The sequence below is a fragment of the Phyllostomus hastatus genome, unplaced genomic scaffold (assembly GCF_019186645.2).
Source record: "Phyllostomus hastatus isolate PE091 unplaced genomic scaffold, TTU_PhHast_1.1 phas_scaffold_78, whole genome shotgun sequence".
In the NCBI taxonomy this organism is placed as follows: Eukaryota; Metazoa; Chordata; class Mammalia; order Chiroptera; family Phyllostomidae; genus Phyllostomus; species Phyllostomus hastatus.
The window spans coordinates 99126144-99146493 of record NW_025334041.1 but is presented as its reverse complement, the minus strand read 5'-3'; the positions used below and the strand labels follow the sequence as shown (position 1 = coordinate 99146493).

General features: G+C 43.1%; 1 protein-coding gene across 2 annotated transcripts in view; it reads left to right on the top strand.

Moving 5' to 3' along the window:
* Nucleotides 1–20350, top strand: part of SPTBN1 (spectrin beta, non-erythrocytic 1) — a 188884-nt gene that overhangs the window by 33224 nt on the left and 135310 nt on the right. The gene's annotated exons all lie outside the window — the stretch shown is intronic.

Below are 20350 nucleotides of genomic sequence, written 5' to 3'. Positions count from 1 at the left end.
GGCCAGCCAGCTGGGACTTCAGCTTTCATCTCCTGACTATTAGCTCACGTTTCCCTTTGCACCTGTGGGCCAGGTGTGTCCTGAAGCACATACTGCCCACTTCGGAAGTCTTGATGTAAGATCACCATTAGCAAAGGATTGATCTTTCAATTCTCAGGTGATGATGATGCTCATTCCCCTATATTGGGTCTTCTTTACAAAATAGTGGCAATGTTAGGTAGTTTTTTTGCTTTAGTTTTTATTCCCTGCTTAACTAAATAAAAGTTGGAAACCCATGTTGGTCCCTTCATTTTTTTGTTTAACTCTACTGGTGCCTGAAATTGAAAAGTCTGTGCTGGATGGTTGCACTCCGTTTGGTTGTATAAACCTTTAAAAAGTGGTATGAGCCCTAACATTTATGAAGTACTATAATTTCGAACCATAATTGATTTGACAAGAAATGGTCCTAATGAAGGAAGGTGACTGGCTGGTTGTCTGTTGATTTGCTTTCAGCACTTGGTGAAAGTGGAGGGAGGGGAAGAGAATCTGCCAGTTTGCTTTACATATGAAAAATATTAAAATGTCAGCAGGGCCCAGCCACTGACATAAGAAACATTGTTTAACGTTAAGTCTCTAAATGATGCCCTAAAAACACATTTGTAATTATCTAATTAAATTAATAAAGGCTACAGGTAATAGAAATAATATGGGGAGCATTTTCTGGCAGATAAAGCTCCAGGAACGTTCACATCTGCACATGATTATGAAGCCCCTGTTGTTACTTTGCTTTCTCCCTTCCTTAGCCCACATTTCTCACTATGAACTAATAGTACATAATAATAAAACCCTGGATGTCAGCCAGCACAGAGCTGTGGCTAACTTTCCGAGTGTTTGCGAAAGTTGGAAAAGCAATGCAGCTGTTAAACTGGGTACTTTCCAATGGAAGATATGTTTTCCAGATGAAAGCACAACTGGTAATTGAAATGTAATCAGTATTTTTGGCATTTTGATATAATAATTTTTTTCAATTTATGTTAACATGAATTGTTCATTCCTTAAGATTTGTTTCGTGCTTTTTAAAAAATATATAGCCTATACTCAAATAAAAGTTAGGGAATGAATGAATGTTTTAGGTGGTTTTTCACTTTTCATTAAAAAAAAAGACAAGTCTCATTTGTTAACCAAAAACATTGTAAATAACCACATAATTTTTGAGATAGTTTATTGTAAGACTCATGTTCCAGGCAGTGGAGGGAAGAAAATCTAAATCCCAAATACAGTGTTCAAATGTTAGAGCTGACTAGAAACTTCTAGATCATTCAGGTGGGCTACAGCCTCAGTTCAAGTGTCCTCAGGGTCAGGCTGGCTGGAGATGCCCTTAATTTTGAACAGCTGCCCTGCTCAATGAGGAACTCACCTTTTCTGTCCCCGTCCACCACCCTAATGTGGTGTGTGTATGTTGGGGGGGGGCGGGTTGTGCAGATGGTTTCCTTGATATTTGGGGTTTAGAAAGTTTACTTGTTTTAAACTAGAAGGGGCTCTAGTTAATCAGTAGTTCTCAACCCTGTTAAAGACCCTGATGCCCGCCTATACCTGAGCCTAATAAAATCACAGAATCACCAGAAGTGATTACGAGGTGTGGCCAGGGCTGGGAACCACTGCCCTGGTCCAGCCCTCTGTCTTTGCAGATGAGGAAACTTGTCGCCAGTTCCTTGCTGGCACTGACCTGAACGTGGGATAATAGGGAGGGATGTCAGTCTCTTTCCAGCTCCCTGGTGACCTTCTTCCCAGAGGCTGTGACCTGCCCTGTGGCCAGTTGGGTCAGGAGGCTGCAGACAGCAGGACCTCAGTGAGGAAGATGCAGCATTATCTCCCTGACCCTTTCACCCAAGTAGAAGCTGTCCTTGGTTTCCCCCCCCAGAGCTACTGCATTCCTCAGTGAGAGGAATGATAAACTGCCTCAGGTACTTACCGCACCCCCCACCCCCAGAGACAAATGGGTTTGTAATTAGCCAACTGAGATGGCAGCTTTCAGACCAGTTTCTGTGAATCACAAATTTGCCTTTGAATAGGTGGTCCACTTCTCCACATCTTAGAAGCCTCTTTCTCCCCTAAAAGGCAATAGCAGATACCATTTAGGCACGGTGTTTGCTGTAACTCACAATTTCTAATGCTACATGTGTCCATTGAGGATGACTTAAACCTATTTAGTGCTAACCGCCTGGACAGTTAAGGTATAGGTCTGTGGTATCCAGAAGGAGGGGTTGGATCTCTCGGACCAGCCCTAGTGTGTCAGAGGCTTTGTCTCAAGTGCCCTCCTTTCCTGCACACTTCTGTGGCCATTCCTCGGTGCAGAAGCTGGGTAGTGGAGGGTGGCCTCTGGGGGGTGCGACCTGGCTTGCTCCAACTGGGCACCTTTGAGGCACTCCACCTGGGGGATGAAGCTTCTGAGGACAGGAGAGCACAGAGAAAGGGATCTGGGGAGGTGTGACAGAGGAAGAGGCCAGGATGTGGAGCAACTTGTGGTCACGAGGAAAGGAGAGAGCTGGCAGCCCCTGCATGGAGACTTTTCCTGAGGAAAGTCTGATTGCATTTTTGGTAAGTTATTTACAGCTCCCTGAAAATTTGTGCTGCAGGTGATCATTAGCATATTTTGGGAAGTTGATAGAAAAACATTTGCCTTGTAAAACAAGTCTGGATTAAAAGGGCTTTGGTTCCATTCCAGACCTGCCGTTTATTTTTGTAATGTGACAGCATTTGTTTCCAAATGTAAAACTCGGAGGAATGAGGTCAATTGGAGAGTTCACTCATCCCTTGCCTAGGACACGTGTGGTCCTCTGAAAGGACCCCTTCACCCACCCTTCCCCTAGTGTGAGGCTACCTCTGTGACTGATAGGGATGTCGGTGATTTTCTGCTTTCTGGCCCAGAAGGCCTCACCCTTGCGATCATCTGGAGTATTCTCATCAGGAGCCAGTTACAAGGACCTAAGGAATGCAGACCAAACTGGGCAGCTAGCCTCGGTTTAGCACTTTGGGATGATCAGGCTGATACACTGGTTTGACTTGACCTGCCCACCTGCTCCCCTGTGAGGCGTTGGTTTACATCAGAGAACGCTGCTCCTGACGTTGCTGTCTATTTCTGCAGCAGAGGCGCAGCAGAGATGGAAGACGCCTCCTGCCGTGTAAAAGAAGAGAAATGAATACCCACTTCAGAGAATGCATTTCAAGGCTGGGCTGCAGTACGCCTGGGTGACAGCTCCCTGCCTGCTTGTCCTGCAAGGTTCTGTACATGGAGGAAGATGAACAGACTTGGCCTGGAGTCAGACAGAGTTGTGTTAATGAAAAATTGCTCTCAATGCAAAACCAAGGGCAAACTCTGGCTTTGCAGGTTTTTTCATTTTCCTAGTTCTAGAAGGTACACTGAAAGTAGGGGGCGGGGCTCCTCACCCTTCATTGGTAAAGTCTGCTGAGCTGGTTGGCAGGAACGCTGTGGAGCTTTTCAAGGAGTTTTCTGGAGGGTGTGTGGTGAGCAGCCTGGCTGAAGAGGGCTGGTGCTCGCTGGCTTTGTCCTCAGTAAGAGTCAAGGGGGAGCTCTGTACAGACTCCTGAGCCGACACAGTGCCCACTCACCTCTGGGGGAGTGCACTTGACACCGCCGCCTTGCTCCCTCTGTGGTCACGAGGAAAGGAGAGAGCTGGCAGCCCCTGCCTGTGTGGCTGGCACCCTCTGGCACAGCAGTCACTCTGGATTTTGTGCTAGGAGGGGTTTCAACAGCGAGGTACATTCGTAGTCTTCTCTTCTGGTCAGCGATCTCTAATTGTAAAAAAAAATAAAAAATAAAAAATCCAGTGCTGTGTGGAGTTTATTCTAGTAGCTTATTAATTAAAAAAAAAAAGACACTCTTAGATCCTGGCCATCCAGTCTCACCTGCCCCACAGACTGGAGTCTCCATTCTCACGTATTATACTCAGTTTCTTTGCATACACCATTTGGAGAGACGAGACTGATTTCGGGGGAGCCCTGGAGAAGCCAGTGGCTGCCTTCCTGTTCTCAGAAGACTAGGCTCAGTGTGAGGGGTCTCTTTGCTCTCCTGGTTTGTGCTGTTGCAGTCAGAGCAAATGAAGGAGACCAGCCCCCTCCCTGTCATCCCCCTGCAGGCCCAGTGTGGGGCAAAATGGTTTTAGAGAAATCTGTTTGACGTGGGCCACCTCCTCCTTCTTTCCCTCGAGAATCTGAGGGATTGAGCAGAATGTAAAAGCATCCAAGGCTGTGATGTGAGGCAAGAAATTGTCACAAGCATGCAGTGACCATCCTTGTAGGTTGCTATTTTGATCCATGTTGTCATCACTAGCTGCACAAACAGGTCTTTTTTTCCTAGTCTTTGAATGCACCAACTTTTTTTGAGCAACATGGCAATATCAAAAACACATGCCCACCACCAAAAAGCAAAACCCATCAGCTAATGGCTGAGAAACTACTAAGTGCTTAACTCGTCATTGTCCCGTTGCTGAGTGTGGGCTCAGTGCATGGCTTTCTCATCCTTCCCTGATGCTTACCTGCATCACTTTACTGTTTGCAGAATGTTGGGTGCTGTCCTGATCTGCCTCTAATAAACGGTGAGATGAGGGCACTGCGGGGAACTGCATCTAAACCAGCCCTTTAGCAAGACAGATGGCCCCAGCTGGGGTGGTGCCTTAGTTATTAGATTTGGTTTGTCGCTGACTTTTCTTTTGAGTGTCCCCATCATTACGTCAGGAATAGCTGCAAAATGACTGATGCTAGTAGGTGTGTGTTGACTTCCAAGTGCGCCAAGTGGGGGATGGATGAGTTCGGACCCTCCATTAGAGTGACAGTCTGGTCAGGAGAACCTCAGGGAAATTTCTTGGGGAAGGTACTCAGAATACAACCCCCCAGAGTGAAGAAACAAAGCAGGGTTTTCATTTAAGCAGTGTAAGCAAAGGATGTGTGAAGTAGAGGCTACTTTATCTTCTTTCGGACTTTCTTAAATAAAAAAAAATCTTTTTGCATTTCCACACTTCTTTAAGTCACAGGAATGGATCCACCTTTTGTAAAGGACAAAATCCCAGACTCAGTGATATGCCCTGGGAGACACCGTCACACCAGCCTAGACAGTATTTTCTAATTAAAAGGGTTTTTTTTTTAAATAAATGTTTTACTTGGTACCTTATAATTTGAAAAGTGTACAGTTGCCTAATAGTTGTTTTAATACATGTTTCCTTCAAACTGTAAAAGCTGCTTTCAAAACTTTTTGCCCATTTTTTAGTGGAGCTGTGAAACCCAATGAAAATGTTTATACATATTTGCAGAAGAATACTTGTGTTTTAAAGGGAATGCAAATATCTTAATATGAAAACACCCCAGCAAAGAAAATTTATGATTAAAGTAATAGAGATTTGGTGACAAATAGGAATGGAAAAGCTATTCTTTTGAAACACCCTCTGAACCCCATCGAAGAGAGTATCATGCATGCCTGGGGGACCAGGTTTTGAGTCCTGTAGTAAGTAGTACTACACTGTGCTGATCTCAAGAATGGTAAACACTTTGCGGTTAACTGAGTCATAGAGGCCTGTTGGAAAGGATCTTAGAATTCCTGCAGCCCAGCTTCCTCCACAGTCCTTGGTCTTTGAGGCTGCCCTGTCAAATGGTACTCCCTGCCCTGCAGGAATCTCTGGCAGTACCATGAACTCCCTACTGTGGTCAGCCCTCTGCATTTTTGGAGAGCTCTGGTTGTTAGAAAGCTCCCATCTAACCCTGAGTCTCTCTGAATTTGTTGATCCCTGCCTGCCAAGGAGTCTGTGCCAGAGCCCACATGAGAACGCCTGAGGCTACTTGAAGATTGTTGCTGAGTGTCCCTTTAATATTTTTCCCTCTGTGGAGTCCTGGCTGCTGAGCTGGAAATCCCAGGGGTCTTACAGACTGGCTGCCCCCTTCTGGACACTCTTGGGTTAACCATCACCCTGGCATTTTCTAACATGGAAGCTGTCTAGGACTAAACTACCTGCTGCTGGTGCTTCCTCTTGAGCTTACCACATTTTCTTTGGACTACTGTCAGTTTTCACTTTCTTCAGCCTTGGGTGGTTTTAAAATCTACAAGCATGACCATACGGGTTCTTGAATAGTTTTGACTCTTGGTCCAGGGCCCTCCCCTGTGTGAAGTTGACTTTCTGAGGAAGTGAGGACGGTCCTGGGGAGGCCTGGGCCCTGCCTCACCCTTTCCTCTCCCACTTAGCGCCCGTTTGTGAGTACGGCTGTTCAGCCAGCAAGGAGCATTTGACCTGGGAAATGAGCCTCTGTGATGTAGAAATTTGAAGTTGCCATCTGAAATTTTTCCTTTGCTCAGTGAAGGACGTTCAACATTCTAGTGTGGTAAATATAGTTAAAAAATAAAATGTAGATAATTCTTGATCATTTAGGGTTTATTTCCATTTTTGTTTGTTTTTAACTACAGCTTTCATTGAACAAATTTACTACTGAATAAACTGGAAATTTTTTTCTTCTTTATATATCAGATTTAGTAGGGAAAATGTTTATAATACCCTTCAAAGATGAGACATTTTTAAAACATAAGCTCTATTAATTAAATGTTTTTCTTGTCTACTGTATGCTGGGCATCATGCCTTAGGATACAATGATTAAAGAAAGAGAGAAATGCCTAATAATTCATGAAGAATATCATGTATAAGGTGAGATAGCCATTTAACAGATAATCACACAGGTGATTACTTAAAACTGTTGATACTCGCCCTGAAGGGAAGAGACCAACAAGAGCATGTAACAGCCAGCCCTGGGCTGAGCTGGCGGCTTTAGAAAAATTAACGAGAGAAAGGCTGGCCTGGTTCTCATTTATCTGTTGTTCCAATCTTTCTTAAAATATTTTATTCATTTTTAGAGAAAGGGGAAGGGAGGGAGAGGGAGAGAAACATTGATGTGTGAGAGAATCATCAATGGGTTGCCTCTCACACACCTTGTGACCTGGCCCACAACCCAGGTGTGTGCCCTGACTGGATATCAAACTGGTGACCTTTCAGTTTGTAGGACAACACACAACCCGCTGAGCCACACCAGTCAGAGCTGTTGTTCCAATCAGTAAAATCACAGGTTATTGAGAGATTGCACCTCTACCACTAATGAGATTTAGAAAGCCTTCCTTGATTATAGGATCCTTTTTGGGTTGGATTTGGCACTAAATGTTACAAAAGACAGCATTAGAGTCCATGCTGATGCCGCTGAAATATCCTGCCACCAATTTGGTGCCCACCCCCTGATTGTCTCTCTACACAGAGTCATGGAAGGCTAACAGGATTTGTTTCTCTCCCGTTCTCTAAATTGCCCTACCATCCTGTTCCTTCTTCACCATGTTGCAGAGTTTGACCAAAAAGAAGAAGAAAAAAAGTAACTTCTTTGAAAGCACTTGGTGGCAGGAAAACAAAGTGCATAGATATTTTGGGAAGCAGAAAATGGGTTTATTAATAACATTTCAAGGAGATGAAAGTACAGTCTTCATTTTGGTCAGGCAAGAAGTTCAAAGGTACATTTTCCAAAGTCACCTCACCAGGGAGCTTTGAAAGAATTCAGAGCGGTGTGGATGTTCTAGTTCTTCTTGTCCTATGTAGCCTCTTTCCCCCTGTTTGGAGAACAAGGAAAGTTGCTGGTTTCCTTTGCCCTTCAACCTGATTGAGGACTTCACTAGCTAAGACCTGTTTTCATTTGGAAGTAATTAGAGCAGCGGAGTGGGAGCCAAGCAAATCTGAGTTGCAGGCGCACGCCCGGTCGCGGTGGACAGGCTGCGCTTGCTCCTGCCTGCCTGAGAGTCTGGCGGAGCGTTGGGTTGCAGCCTGTGGTGGGTGTGCTTGCGTCACCTATGGTGCGTGCTTGCGTCACCTGTGCTGCGTGTATGCTCTTAGTTATGTATCAGAGAGATCCTCCAGCAGTATTTTAAACATGGCTTATTTTGCTTCTATATCAATGTTTAAACACAGGTTGGAGTAAAAGTAGGTTTGCAATCGTTTCTATGGAAAATAATATAATAATTAGTAACATAAGAATAAACTATATGTTTCATGTAATCACAACAATAAACCTGCTTTTGCCCCACTTGTATTATGGAAAGCCAGAGTGAATCCCCACGTTTATTTACTTGAGCTGACCTTTGTTTACCAAGCTTGATATCGAGCACGGTTGGAATCAGGCTTTTAAACAGTGATGTGCAGCATTCAAATGGATTCCAGTTGACATATTGTTAAATTGTGTTTAAAACTTTTTCTCCAGATTAATCGGGTTTATACAAATTTTAGTGATAGAGGTTTGATTGTGTTAAAATGGTAATTGTTTGAATAGTTTTTCTGGGATTGACTTCACTTTCGTTCAGGTACCATAGGCTAACCTTGACTCATTTTGTTGGTTTGAAAGGTCATAGATTTCTAAGTAAGTCTGGGAAACAGTTGTCAGGCATGCAAAGGAGGAAGGCTCGCTGCTGAACTGTTAACCCAAGCAACTGGAGTTGTTTAAACTGCCCTGTGAGAAAATTTAATAGTATTTACATCTTCAGAAATTTGAATATTATTAAAGATGCCTAGGATTTAGGTTATTTTGCAAAGGGGAGTAATTCTTAAAATATTACATATTAAGGTAAGTATGTTTATTTATCTCCAATGATATTATGAAATTAGTAATTGCTTCATTCCTATCCAAATATAACCTGGCTTATTTGCAACAACTGAAAATAAATTTCTTATAAAAGTTCATCCTTTGCTAAATGGAACTGAGTGAAGAGAAGGTTGCTCCTTACATAACCATGAGAATTTTACTGGGGTCCAGGATACCTATTATTGAGGCAGAAAGAAGCATTGTGTTTCAGAGTTAGATTGCTCTGGAGTGACATTGCTTCTACCACCTACCACTTTATTTCACACTTGTTTTTGAGAAGCTGCTATGCCTGAAGAGTGGGGCTGATGATACGAAGATGAACAGAACGGAGAAGATCCTGGTTCTCATGGAGCTTAACTTAATGGGTGTATGGGCCTCATTCATCATTTCATAAGCATTACTTTTCATTATAGTTTTTTCTTTTTTAAATTATATTTTGATTAGGCTATTAAAGTTTTCCTGATTTTACTTCTCTCTCCCCTTCCACCAAGCACCCTTCATTCCCTCAGCCAATACCTGCACCATTGTTCATGTCCATGGGTCGTTCATATAAGTTCTTTGGCTACTCCATTTCCTGTACTGCACTTTACATACCGATGGCTATTCTATAACTACCTATTTGTGCTTCTTAGTCCCCTTATCTCTTCACCCATTCTCCTATGCCACCTCCCACCTGTCATCCATTAAAATGCTCGCTGTATCTATGATTCTGTCTCTGCTGTTCTTGTTTGCTTAGTTTGATTTTAGATTCAATTGTTGATAGATATGTATTTTATTGCCATTTTATTGTTTTGATAGTTTTCTGAGTTTTATAGTTTTGATCTTTTTCTGAAATAAGTACCTTTAACATTTCATGTAATAATGGTTTGGTTATGGTGAATTCCTTAATTTTTTTCTTGTCTGGGAAGCTGTTTATCTGCCCTTCGATTCTAAATGATAGCTTTGCTGGGTAATGTAGGTCCCTCCTTTTCAGGACTTTGAATATTTCTTGCCAATCCCTTCTAGCCTGCAAAGTTTCTTTTGAGAAATCAGCTGATGGTCTTTTGGGAACTCCCCTATAGGTAACTAACTGCTATTCTCTTGATGCTTTTAAGATTCCCTCTTTATGTTTAACCTTTGGCATTTTGATTATGATGTGTCTTGGAGTGGGCCTCTTTGCATCCATCTTGTTTGGGACTCTCTGTGCTTCCTGGACTTGCATGTCTGTTTCCTTCACCAAATTAGCAAAGTTTTCTTTCATTATTTTTTCAAATAGATTTCTAATTTCTTGCTTTTTCTCTTCTCCTTCTGGTACCCTTATGATGTGGAATGTTGGGCCTCTTGAAGTTGTCCCAGAGGCTGCTTACACTAACCTCATATTTGGGGATTCTTTTTTCTTGTTGTTCTGATTGGTTGTGTTTTGCTTCCTTAGGTTCCAAATCATTAATTTGATTCTGGGCTTTATCCATTCTACTGTTGTTTCCCTGTAAATTGTTCCTTACTTCAATTAGTGTATCCTTCGTTTCTGACTGGATCTTTTTTATGCTGTTGAGGTCCTTACCAAGTTCCTTGAGCATCCTTATAACCAGTGCTTTGAACTCTGCACCTGATAGATTGCTTATCTCCATTTTGTTTAGTTCTTTTTCTGGGGTTTTGATCTGTTCTTTCATTTGGGCCATGTTTCTTTGTCTCCTCGTTTTGGCAGCCTCCCTGTGTTTGTTTCTATGTACTAGGTGAGTTCCTGTGACTCCGTGTGTTGGTAGTGTGGCCTAATGTAGTAGGTGTCCGGTAGGGTCCAGTGTGCACAGCCTCCCCTATCACCCAAGTTGGGTACTTGAGGTATGCTCTTTGTGTGGGCTGAGTACATCCTCTTGTAGTTGAGCCTTGGTTGCTATTGGAAGATCAATGGGAGGGATTCACCCAGGCCAGTCAGCTTCAAGGATTGGTTATACCACTGACTGCCAACCTCTGCCCTCCATTGAGGATCAGGGCAGAGTACAAGGGCAGGGTGGTGGTGCTCCTGTGTGGTTTGTAGCTGTTCACTGGGTGCGCTGGCCCTGGGGTTTCCTGGGTGGTGCATGCCAAGGTCAGACCCCTACCTGTGTTTTGCCTGGGGCCACCCTGCCTGAGTTATAAAGCAATCAGATGGCTGCTATTTGTGCTGGGCTAGGAGATTCCCAGGCAAAGCCAAGCTGTGAATCTAGGCTGGCTGCTGCTAGTGCTGTGCCTGGGGCTCACTGAGGCCAGCTGTTGCTTTGAGAGGATTTAGGAAGCTGTGCAACAGGAGCCAAGACCAGCCATTCATATGGAAAAGCAGCTTGGGTGTTGTCTATAAGTTGGGTAGGGCAGAGTCCCTAGGGATCTCCAAGGCCTGTCAGTGTTAGCCAGGTCGATGGAGTTTCAGATACGACTCCAGCTTGCTGGCTGTGTAGGGGAGGGTTTAGAATGGGGACTGTGGCCTCTCCTTGCCTTGATGCTAGACACTTCAGTTCCCCACTTTGTGCCACTGGTGCCTTTCAAACTGCTATCCCAGTGCTGGAGCTCAGAGGGAGTGAGTGTGAGTAGGTAGTCCATGTGTGGGTTCTTTAAGAGGCACTGCTTGGGTCTCTGGAAGTTTCTTCCCCTGATTCAGGTCCTGCTTGTTTTTACAGCCAGAAGTTGTGAGGACTCATGATCCTGGCACTGGAAACCTGCGCTGGGGTGGGGCGGGGGGGGGGGGCCTGGTATGAGGCTGGAACGCCTCACTCTCTAGATACCCCTCCTGAATTTTTATCCTCCATATGTGGGTGAAGGACCAGCCCCTCCTACCAGTCTAGATGGATATATTTCTTTAATTCTGTAATTGTCAGACTTCCATTCAACTTGAATTTTGATGGTTCTGAGTGTTGGTTGTTCTATATTTTAGTTGTAATTTTGATGTGGTTGTATGAAGAGGTGAGCCATGTTTGCTTATGCTGCCATCTTCACTGGAAGTCACAATTTTTTTTTTATTTGATCATTATTCCAGGTAGTTGAGATAACACACTTTTACTTGATAGGTATGCAGAGAATTTAGGCACTGGGATGCCCTAGAAGTAAAAGTTAGCTTCCAAATAGAAAACACATCACTGCTCCTCTGTTGTATAGGCACACACGATAATGATTTATGCAATTTTACAAAAAATAAGGCAGTGAAATGCCAAACTCACTGAAAATTTGGGATTGGCATCTTGGTAGCAGTACCAGTAGACCTATATTGTAAAGTAATTTTAAACTATCAGGAAGTAAGGCTAAAACCAAAATGGTTATATATAGTGGCTCAGAAACCCCACATTGACCATAGGATCATGGTGTTAATATGATCCTGAATTGAGTTAATAATTTCAAGTTTAATTTCTTCTCCCTCTAAGGAGAACAGAAACAAAGATGGCCTTTAACCAATAGGTAATCAGTGAGGATAGCCATATACTTAGAAATACTTTAAAAAATTTTTTGTTTGATTCAAGGTAGGTGATTTTGAGACTTATAGCTAGACATTGGAAAAACTTATCTTTCTCTCAAAATTAGTTCTCAAATAGACTTAGTTTTATAATATTTTAGGGCTTGCAGATTTATATTTAGAATCTAGATTTTATCCTGCAGGCTGGGAAAAGAAAAAAGATGGTTATAAAAATTAATGTATAGCCCTGGCTGGTGTAGCTCAGGGGTTTGAGTGCTGGCCTGTGAATCAAAGAGTCATTGGTTCAATTCCCAGTCAGGGCACATACCTGGGTTGCCAGCCAGGTCCCCAGTAGGGGGTGCACAAGAGGCAGGCACACACTGATACTTCCCTCCCTCTCTTCTTTGCTCCCCTTCTAAAAATAAATAGGTAAAGTCTTTAAAATTTTTTAATGTACAGATAGTAAATGAGGATAAATATATGTGCAGAATATTAAGAATTTTTATTTAAGGCACTAAACTAATAAATCTGTTTATAATTTTACCATTCTTGGTGCACTTTACTCTGTAAAATAGAGGAAGTTCAGGGAGATGCCATGTTGTTTCCCCTGTATTATACTCTTTCATGTTGTAGAAATGTACTCTTGGTTATACTGTGTGATAAAAGTTCCTAAGCCGTAGAGATGGGTTCTTTTTAACAGGTTGTTTTAAAATAAGATGAATTAGGTCCAGTATATTTTTCTCTAGTGAAATCTTTAAAAAAAAATAATATCCTTTATAGTAAGGGTTAATTTTGTTTCTCCAAACAGAGCCTGGTGTAACCCACTCACGTTAGAAAATAAAATTTGTCCCTAGAGCTTTGTCCATGAAACTAGAACCAGCCTTCCAGTGGCATCTTTCTTCTGTGTAGGAAAGAGATTATATCTGAGTATTAGGAATGAAGCTATCTTTGTTTATTTGGGATGCTATAAGAAAAATATCTACTTTCTGACTTATTTATGAACCTTGAGTCCTTTAGATATTTTTCCTGATGTGGACCACTATTAAAGTTTTGTGCCTCAAAATGTAGGCTAAGCTCTTCATTTAAAGCATGGACTTTGCAGTCCTACACATTGGTGAAAATCCTCTTGGCTTCCTGATTTTCGTGCTGTGTCACCACAGAAAGCCTTGGTTTATTCATATGTAAAGTAAGGCCAAATATAGTATCTACATCAGAGGTTGCTGGGGAGGACCAAGTGAGAAAGCAAGTAAAGCACCTTGCCTACATACAGTAAGCCGGCAAGAAATGTAAGTTATTTATAACAGCATTAGAGTTTTCTTAGTTAGACTCATCAGCGCTCTGCATTTTAAAGATCACATGAGTTCTTATGGTTCTGGGTTCAGGGTGATGAAGATATTATGGATGTTGGGCTCAGTGGTATGACTTGGTTCAGTTTAATTCTTAGGTAGGCCCCAGTGTCCATGTTTTATTAATTAAGATAGAAGACAAAATAAGCTGGTTGAAACCTCAACTATGTCAGTAAATCCTAATAAATGTAAATGGGTTATATTTGCTAACTAAATGACAGAGACTCTTGGATTGAATTTTAAAAATAAGAGACATACCTAAAACAAAACGACTCAAAGATGAAATAACAGAATGGAAAAAAATGTACTAGGCAAATATTACTATCAATAAAAGTAGAATTAATGTGTGAAGGAGAAAATATGGTATTTAAAAATGTTAACAACCTACCAAGAAGACAAAATAATTATGATTTTGTTTATATCCAGGAAATTATAAGAAAAACCTGATGAAGTCATGATCATGGTGGGAGATTTTAACATATTCTGTCCCTGCTAAATAAAACATAACAAAAGTTAGTATAGAGTATTTGAAGACCATCTTTGTTAAGGAGGTTTAATTATTAAGTATCTGCATGCCCTTCCCTCCCAAAATGGTCTGAGCTGTGAATTTTGGTTAGTGTATATAGCTGCGTCATCCTTTTTGTACAGTCGATGTTCCTGTAAAACTGCAGATTCGTGGATAATTTTCAAAGTGAATGGTACTGTTAAACAATAACCCTTGAGGCCAAAAATTTTTTCTGAAGGAGAGGGTTTATTGAGCCATATGCTAGCCAGAGAGAGGGCCGGGTCCTGGGGCGGGCAGCCCGAACCACCAGCAGCAGGGCTGGATGGAGAGGGCTGGCATGTCTGCTGTCCTGGGATCGATGGGCCCTTTGTAGGAGTTTGGGGAAGAAACATGGACGTTGTTTGGAAAGAATTTACCTTGACTATAGGTGAGGGGCTGGGAGAAGGTGAAGCAGGGCTAGCTCTGGCATCAGTGTATAGTTTGTAAGGAAGAGGTGTTTGCTACCTTTGGATTGTTTTTGGGAAATAGGAAAGTTCCTGTGGAGGCATCTGGTGGTCAACTGTTCTCTAGATAAGAGCAGAAATAGTCATGCCGTGGTGTTTGTGAGCAGAGGACTTGGTGTGTTTTAGGATGGTATCTTGGGCCTTCATGTGGAGCTAGCTCCGCAAACCTGAGTAACAGGTTAGCCGAGCTCAGTCATCACTGGGGTTCTACACGGGGTTTCTCACAGGCAGTCCTCTTTATGGGCTGTTTTATATGTGCTGCAGGTGGTGCGGGGGGCACACTGCAAGTAGGGCGTGCCTCTCCCGCTTCCTGGGACTATATGTTCGGGAGGGTTGCAGCAGAACTCTAACAGGCATCTTTCTGGAAATTCTCAGGCTCACGGTTTAGTCCCTTAAAGTCCCTGAACGGACTTCTTTTGTCTTGCATTGCACACCAGCCGTCCCGTGTATGCTTTCCCAAGTTTTTTTTATGAGTAAAGTGGGAAGGTTTTGAGTGTTTACAGGACATTGGGGTCTGTGATTTCTGCCAAAGTAATTGTTAGCATATGGTTTTCCTTCTTAAGACAGAACTGGCAAATGTTAGTCACCTTTGTTATTTTTATTTAATTTATTTGAGCCTTTAATTAAGATTGGGTATTAACAAAGTATGTGTTTTTACTTGGGTATTTGTGTTCTCTATCTGTTGCTTTAATCTCTGAAATCTGATTAGCTCAGACAAAAAAATAAATTCTTTCCATGAATAAAAACTAAAGGGGGAAATTTAAATTTTAATGAGTACATGGAGAAGCACCTTATTGAATGTGCAGTCATGTCGGTTAGCAGCCTCATCTGAAAATGTCACTTCCTTGAAAGCATGGTGCTCGCCAGGCTGCTGAGCCCAGAGGGCTGTGTGTTTTGGGCTTTGGGATGGATGGAGATAGTGCCAGACGGGCAACTTGAGTTCACATCTCACCTTCCAGCCCTCCATCTATCAGTCTTTCACCTGCCCAGCCAGCCTACAAATACATAATTAGTAAGCACTTAATGTTTCTAGGCACCCCCCCCCACTACTTGGAGTTGAAAGATACAAAGACAGTATGATGACCCCAAGAGTCTGTGGCCTATTGACAGTAAGTAAATAGAAGTTTTATAATGATAAAACAATCTTGTAATGATAGGTGAGAGGTCAGAAGTATAGACAGTGTACTCCCTCTTGCAGGGAGTACAAGAGGGAGTACTCCCTCTTGCAGGGAGTACCTCTGCAGGCTAAGATTGTCTAATTTACACCAGGTGGTGGTGAGTGGTCAGGGGTGGCTTCCTGGAGGAGAGGATGCCTCCCACAGGATTTGTGGGAAGAGCAGAGAGCTGTTCCCAGTAGGAGGGTTGGAGGTAAAAACCAGGGCATGACCTTTCCTCAGGAGTTAGAGTAGCTGGGGACAGGAATAGTGAGCATAGGACTGGCTGGAGAGCTGGGCAGGGCTCCTCGTGAAGGGAGGGTCTCATTTCTCTTCAAAGGGCTCTGACCTAATTCTGAAGGTGTGGGGACTTAACTATTCTGAAGCCATGGGCATTGGTGGGTCTTGGTCACAGGAATGACATGATCAGAATTACATTTGAGAAAGGTCCCTCCTGTGGCAACACAGGGGAACGGAATAGAGTTTAAAACTAGCCCTCAGACGCAGAGTAAGAAACTATTGCTTGAGCTAACTCAGGGGGTTTTCAGGAGGCACAAGCAAGGATGGGGCCTAAATAAGGGAGAAATGAGGGTGCCCTTCAGTGAGGGAGTGGCGGGGCAGGAGGAATCAGGAGTGTAGTGTTAGACATCCACTTGATGATCCACAGGAGACAGCTGCACTTAGCTGCCCAGAGAGCAGTAGTCAGCCCAGGATAGGAGCCAAAGACGGGGGTGGGTAACGTCATCCAGGGAGTTTGTAGAGTAACAGAACCGGGCGGGGGAAGGAAGCTTAGATATGAACTATAAAGAACAAAAACCTGGGCATTGGGTAATACCTGTGTGACATGGAAAATAGATTCGGGATCTCGGAAAGCAACAGAACAGATAAAGTATTTTCTGTCTGGGCTTTGCCAGGGATTGATTTTCAGAATTTTAATCAATAAAGAGAAGAACTAATAGAATGCTCGAGTTTCTTTCTTGGTAGCTATAACCTTGTGGTAGTACATGCTAGGGCTGTAGGAACCTCTTTGCCTCGTAGGCCTAGGATAATTGTTTCCTCCTCCATTTCTGTCTTGGTTTGCCAGTTTGAAGAAATACAATTATTATGTTATTTTTTTAAGATTTTATTTATTTACTTTTGAAGAGAAAGAAAGGGAGAGAGAAAGAGAGAAACATCAATGTGTGGTTGCCTCTCACAACCCCCCCACTGGGGCCCTGGCCCGCAACCCAGGCATGTGCTCTGACTGGGAATCAAACCTGCGACCCTTTGGTTCACAGGTCAGCACTCAGTCCACTGAGCCACACCAGCCAGGGCTATTGTGTTCTTTTTGAAGCAAAAAACGGTAAAGCTTTTAGAATTTCTTTGTATTTTTTGGAAAATTCTAGTTCATTATGACATAAGATTAAAGAAGAGAAATCTGGTGGAAGAGGCTTGGTGTTTTCTTTTTTTAACCCTCATACGAGGACATGCTTACTAATTTTAGAGAGAGAGGAAGGGAAAGAGGGAGAGAAACATTGATCTGTTGCCTCTTGTATGTGCCCTGACCAGGAACTGAACCCACAAGCTAGGCATGTGTCCTGACCAGGAATTGAACCCAACCAACTGAACACTCCAACCAACTGAATCACTCTGGCCAGGGCAAGGCTCGGCTTTTTTTTTTTTTTAAACGTATTCCTTACTTTTAGCTCTGGCTGGTGTGGTTCATTGGATTGAGTGCCAGCCTATGAACCAAAAGGTCACTGGTTCAGTTCCCAGTCAGGGCACATGCCTGGGTTGCTGGGCCAGGACCCTAAATGGGGGCATGCGAGAGGCAGCCACACATTGATGTTTCTCTCCCACTCTTTCTCTCTCCCTTCCCCTCTGTCTAAAAATAAATAAATAAAATCTTTTTAAAAAAAGAAACATATTTCTAATTTTTTTTACACGCACATACAAGATGAAGAGCAGCAAAGGTAAGTATGTACTTTTAACCATCTTCTTAAAACTAATCCTCAAAAAGCATGGGTAATAGCCATATCACACCCAGGATGTTACTAAATGTTGTTCATTCAGGGATTATTTAATGAATTCCTGCCATGATGACCGTGTTACTGGTAGACAGAATCTGGGCCGTGCCTGAGCCAATAGAGGCAACAGGAACCCTTCTCTAGGAGAGGAGATTGGGCTGTCTCATGCTGATCTCACACAGTCCTTAAGCTTTCCTAATGGTGGGCCCACCAGGCAGAATTCCAAGATGGCCAGCCCTCCTGGCCTCTCTCCCCCTAATCTTCGTACAGCCATTTAAGAAGTGTGGATTACTTCCCTGGGCCTTGGGACAGACATATGGCTGATAGCAGCTTGGGAAAGCCTAGCCCTTTATGGATGACCTCCTGGCGACACTTCCGTGTGGGCTGTACACTGCCATCACAGCTGGCAAGCCCCTAGTTTGAATGGGTTGGAAGACAGTGCTGTCCATGGCGTACCGGCTTTTCTGGGCTCCCTGTGCTGTGTGCACACTCACACCTTCCCCGGGGCCCCCCCCCCCCCCCCCCCGTGCCTGTCCTTGACTCCGATTGTCCCTTCACCCTCAGGTCACTCTGCTGTTGCTGCTGGATACCTGGCAGCTCCCTTTCACCACTGCCCAGGTGGGGATGTGAGATGTTTTGCTTTACCAGAGCCCTGAAAATGAAAAAATGTCTCCGATATCTAAATTCTTAAATATTCAAGTGAAGCAATCAAGTAAAAAAAAATGCCTTAAAGCATCAACAATTCTTTTGTACACAGACTAATAAGAACTTTTGCTTCCCACTCTCTTTGTTTTAAAGCACAGTGGTGTTCAGACGACCATTAAAAAGAATTTTTAGGACAAGGATGTGCTTACTTTCTCTGAAGGACTTGTTTTTAGCTTATGGAAAGGATTCACATCTGCTTGTTGAGAAATTTGCAGAAAGTGGTTGGTGATTTGGGGGCTAACTCAGTGACAGGAAGAGATTCAGAGAGGGGGAAAGGGTTGTAGCCGCGCTTTCTCAACAGTCAGATGTGGTGAAGTCCCGGCAGGGGTTGGTGGTTGCTGCTCTGGAGACCAAGGTGTGGCTTTTTCTCAGTGGTCAGCAGGTGGCACCAAATAGCTGAAACGAACCTGGAGCGAAGTGGTTGCATTTCACCTTGGATTGGGTGAAATCTTCCTTTCTGTACTTTTAGGAGTTTGGCATTAATAACACCTTCACATTTTCCCATCCTAGAGATGACATTTTCCAAGGCTGAATTTTATAAAAGTCTTTGGTACTAATATAGTCAAGAAAATTAAGTATCTCCAAGTTCAAATGACAGTATTAATTTTGGGGTCAGGGAGAGTATTAAAACTGAATGTTAAGAGCAGTTATAAGCCCCCTGCATGGAATATACTTAACTGACTTAGGCTTCTGGAAATTTTTTTGTTTTTATGAAATCTTATAAATACATTGCTTATGTAGTTGTTAAAATCATTCTACTGATACATTTATGTTGTTGGGACTGATTATGTCCGCCTGGTGAGATCCAGGAATTTACTCCCATCCAAGATGTTTCTGTGTGAGCGAAGATGGATGATGGGTTAGATGTGGGGCTCAGCTGTGAGGTGGACACAGTGCCTTTTCCGTAGGAATATGTAGGGCGGTGTGTGACCGTGTTCTTGGACAGCTGGTGAAAACACGGCTGATGACAAATGAGGAGGCAGTTCTATGTTTGTGCTACCGACAATTATACTTTTTAAGGTGCAGTTCATTTGTTTCAGCTTTATTTATTTCCTTGGGGACCCCTGTGGGGACCCTGTTGCATGGTAGAACTTGAGAAAAGCTACATTTTAAGCACAGTAAGAGAAATGTTTCTTTTCGGCATACACGGCTTCATTTTCTTGCATGGTAGCCTGTGTGAAGGGAAAAAATCAGCTCAAGTGATCGTTTTATGGTTGCTGGGTGGTGGCCTGGTTTTATTAATGCACTGACTGTAGTGATTAGGTCTGCTAACTATTCTTAGAGCACAATGAGTGAATGAAGCTTTCACTAAGTGAGCATCCAGGTACAAAATCTGGTAATAAATCATTGAATCTTAAGATGGAGGACTGGGACAGGATAGATGGGACATCTTCCCACCACTAAAAGGGTAGATCTTTCTTCCTCCTCCTCTTCTTAAGAGCTCATCTTTGCCTTCTAGTATGTTTTCTTTTTTATCCTCACCCAAGAACATTTTTTCATTGCCTTTGGGTGGGGGGAAGAGAAGGAGAGGAAGAGGTGGGGGGGAGCGAATTGAGAAATCAGTGTGACAGAGAAACATTGATTAGCTGCCTTCTCACACGCGCCTTGACCGGGAATCAAACCCACGACTTTTTGGTCTGCAGAACAGACGCTCCAACCAACGGAGCCACACTGGCTAGGGTTCCTAGAATGTGTTTTCCATGCAGCACCAGGATGATCTTTTAAAAACATGCACCCAGTGGTATCAGTTATTAACTTAAAATCCTGTAGTGCCTTCCATCACACTTAGGTTTCCAGAGCCTTTTGTGGTCGGGCCCCCAACCTCCAACCTCATCTCCTTGTCTGTCATCCTGCCCACCAGACTGTCTCCAGAGACACTGACCTCTTCACTCCTCCAACAAGCCGTGCTGTTTCTCAACATAGGGCCTTTACATAAGCTGTTTCTTTTGCCTGGCATGCTGTTCCTTTTGACCTGTTCCTTTCTGAGATATCAGTTTAAATAAACACCTACTCAGAGGCCTTCCCTAACCATCAGATCTAAAATCTGTTCTTAATCACTGCACCATATCACTCCACGTTTATTTTCTT